Source organism: Limulus polyphemus, unplaced genomic scaffold (assembly GCF_000517525.1).
Source record: "Limulus polyphemus unplaced genomic scaffold, Limulus_polyphemus-2.1.2 Scaffold3259, whole genome shotgun sequence".
NCBI classification, from domain to species: Eukaryota; Metazoa; Arthropoda; class Merostomata; order Xiphosura; family Limulidae; genus Limulus; species Limulus polyphemus.
Window position 1 is genome coordinate 1 of NW_013668869.1, and position 4,072 is coordinate 4,072.

At 33.0% G+C, this 4,072-nt stretch overlaps 1 long non-coding RNA gene across 1 annotated transcript in view; it reads left to right on the forward strand.

Moving 5' to 3' along the window:
* The first annotated feature begins 736 nt into the window (after positions 1-736).
* The window catches only part of LOC106469005, a 27,536-nt gene continuing 24,200 nt past the window's right edge, over positions 737-4,072 (forward strand). Inside the window, exon 1 of the long non-coding RNA XR_001291412.2 lies at positions 737-1,097. This is a non-coding gene — a long non-coding RNA (uncharacterized LOC106469005). The remainder of the gene's footprint in view (positions 1,098-4,072) is intronic.

Sequence of the window (4,072 nt, forward strand, 5' to 3'; positions counted from 1 at the left end):
AGAAAAATGTTGCGTCAGCAAGGTCACGTGACTAGTGTCACGCCCCCTGCTTTCTAGAAATATCTTGTACCTTCGTGAATTGTCGGGAGATTACTAGATATAGGGTAGTCTGGTATATATATAAGAGGGTGACAACGTGATGGGATAATAATGTGTGTGTAGACAGTGAGTAATTGATCTGCAGTCAGAGAGTATTATTGAGCACGTTCGTTGTTATAGCGTTTGTCTTAGCGCGATTGTTGAAATTAAGTGTATCGTAAAGTTATATTCGGAAAGAATAAACCAGTTTTATTAAGTAAAGACTTGTGTCGCTAAAGTTTCGTCGGAACGAAGTTACGGAAAGTTAATTAACAAACGGAGACGTAACAATAATTATAAAAGGGTCATTTTGAGCGGATTTTTTTATTTGTTTGTAAGTCTAACATGAGTGCTTTTTAAAATTAAATTTACATGTGTACATTCTTAGCAGTCAATAGTGTTGTTTGAACTGAGTCTTTACTGTTTAAGGTGTTTTTATCCGGACGTTCTGTTAAGGTTTAGTACAATTCCTTGCGATTACCACGGTGAAGAGAGAGTGGCGAATCAAAGAATAGATTGAGCCCCTACCTCATTCAAGAATTATTTCTTTTTATAATTGAAATCAACATCTTGATGAGGAAAAGATAAATTAAAAAATAATTAACATTTTTCAGTTTTCTATTTATAATCTCGCCTTTTACATGTATTTTTCGCGTTAATGTAATAGGCTCTCGGAAGAAAATCAGAATTTGTAGGTAGTTTCAATTTTATGTGCAAAACTAATTATCTAAGAGGTATTGTCTCATCCCCTGGTTGGCTATTTACCTTTGGAGTACGTGCATAGTTAGGCAATGTAGTACTACTGTTACTTTGGTATTGCACTTACGGATGTGGGTAACAGTGACATTGTTACGCAAGTTAATTTGTAAGTTGAACCTGATATACGTTTGATTTAAATCTTGAGATTAAAGCTGAAAGTGAAACTTCTATCTTCAAGTTCTACGCCCCAGCGCAGGACTAAGCTAGTAGCAGTACGAGAACAGGAAATTGACACTGTATTTTAGTAAAATTTTTACTAGGTATGTAAATATAGTATTACTATATAACGAGCTTTTCACACTTGTTTTGTGCAGAAAGAAACTCATTCAATTATATTTCAACCCAGTATAATATACTAACACACAACTTAATTTCAAACTTTTCTAAAATAAAATAGCATTGTATTTCATTATGAGGTCATTTTTTTTATATAAGAACAGGTGATATAAAATACAAAATTACTCCAACCCCAAGTTTAAGTTCAGCTCTGCATATTTCTATTTATTGGGAAAACATGTTATATGATATATATCAACTTTTTAGTTGTATTTACAACAATATTTAAAACTAGTTTCATATGCTACATCATACAAATTGCAATTAGAAAAAGTTCACAAATACATTTTGTGGGATATTGGAAAAACGATAAATAAGGGATTTTATTTCTGTACATAAACACAATGTTTCAAGTGTAGAAATCGTATTCCTAATCTTAAGCTTTTGTTTTCATGTCCAGTGTCAACAGTAGTGATTTATATAAATCTATGAATCATTTGTCGAAAGGGGGATTAGTTAAAGTGAACTCTGCTGCATCAGGGTATCTCAGATTCTTCAGCACACTCACCCGATGTGAATTATAATTATAATTGTGATCACAATGTTTGTGTATAATTATTTTCTTCTACTTTTTACCATTTGTTGAAAATATATATCTTGGTATATGACATTTGTGGAATCCTTTAAAATAACATAGAAAAATCTTTGCACTACATTTGGTAGTGAAAAGTGATACACATTGTCCATTTGTTGATTTTTGCTGAGGTTATATTCTTGACAATTGTTCAGGTAATTTATAATTTTGGTTATACACTGCCTGTTTTTAAATTTCACATATTGTTCAAGATTATCTAGTTCACTACATAGTAACATACACAACACTGTTTGCAGTAGTGTACATAATCTTAACAAAAAGCTATAAAAGTGTATACATGTGACCTTGTTGTATGTAGCCTTGTGTATGTATTGTCTTCAGACAACAACTGCACAACTTGCTTGTTTACAGTGAAAGTAACTAATGACCATTGTGAAAGCAGTTTACAGTTTTGAAACATTATATATCATTAGTTGGAAAAAAATATCTGATATGACTAGTAAAAGCTCAGCAGCAGTTTGTTGGCTGTTCAGAGTAGGCTTCTTTTTCAAACTAGAAGTTTCTAATTCTTAACAACATCACATCTCTTCCAGTCATTTTAAACTTATTTTAATCTAAAATGTCACAGTTCTTGAGCACATGTTGAAGAATATTTAAAATGAAATGAATATTAACAGTACTGTGTTCTTTTATCCTCCTGTGGAGGGGAGGGGGTGTTGTTGGACAGATGTAAGCACCTTCACATGTCAGGAACAAAATTCATAAACTACACAACTTCTGTGGACTAATCCTTTATGTGACTGGTAACAGTTTTTAAGTTTTGTAGAAGATTTAAACACACATTGTAACTTGATTTGTGGAAAGACTTTTAATGACTGTTTTCAGCTTCTTGATCTGAATAGAGTGAATACCATTATACAGGGGAGCTATAAACACTTGCATTTGAAGAATGTCAAAATTCATAACTGTAAGACTAGAAAGGCATTTCAGCATTTTCTCAATAGTGAGTTCAACTAACTGTTTTGGAAAACAATTTCTATAACACTCATTTCAATTTATTCAGTTCTTTATTGAGAAGCTCAGACATGTAATCCTATGAGCACAACCTATGATACATTTAATATTAGATTTTCTTTGAAATAATATGGCACAAAGCTCTCCAAGTGTGAGTTTAGACCAATGTGGGTAGGTTTGTGATAAACTCTAATGTCAGAGTTTCTTTGCTTGCTATATACCAATATGTCCAGAAAAGATAATAGAGTATTGTTGGTGCTCACAAGTAAATTTTATGTTTGCATGCATACTGCTCATATAGTTGATAAACTGTACCACAGTTGTTCACCTTTTAACACCATAAAAATGTAATATATATATATATATATATTTCATAACATTTTTAAGCTAGTAGCTCAATTTCTGAAGGACAGTCACTTAACCAGATTTATTCATGAGAGTATATAAAAACATATTAGCCATGATTGGAGCTAGGCTCGAACCCATACTGCTAATACAAATCATCATTAGACTGAAAGCAGAGTTTTTTAAGTTATAAATTCCATCAAATTATGAGTGTCCATTGATTTAAATCTTTTACAACTTGATTTTGTTCAAAGTAACATTTGCCATGTTTTAGATACAAGGACAACCTTATTGTTATGTCTCTGGTCATTAGTTAATTTTCCGTAAAACTTCTTTCCGAAGAAACTTTAGCGATACAAGTCCTTTCTTAAATAAAACTGGTTTATTCTTTCTGAATACAACTTTGCAATACACTTAATCTCCACAGTCACGCTATAACAAACGCTATAATTCACAACGAATGACACACGAGCTCGACCCAACAGTACGTCTCTATCTCTGTCTACAGTTCAATTACACATTACAAACTGTTACCATCACTTCTTGGCGGCTTATATATACAAGAATACCGCATATCTAGTAAACGCTCAAGGCTTCATGAACCTTCAAGAATATGATGTGTTACTAGCGTCACGTGACCCTCGCTGTCGTAACACTGCCCCTTCCTTAGTATTGTTCATCCCGAACAATAGCCATTTACATTAAACCAATAAACAATTAACAATAACTTAATTAAATGTACAGAATTTACAAACACAAAATTAAAATTCAACAACGTCTCTTAATTTTATGGGACGTATCATCTTCCGTACTGGTCTCCATCTCGTTGGCTTCTGCTTCATGTGGTGATCATCTGCTTCATCAGGAAACGTCCTATCATTGGTGACAGTCACATCAGTGGTAGTAACTTCATCAAGGGCTTCGCTGTTTCCCTTCTTAAAACCGAGTCGAGTGGCTTTGACAGTGGCTTTTTCAGGTGACACGTCTTCAGAAGCGTTGTTTTTT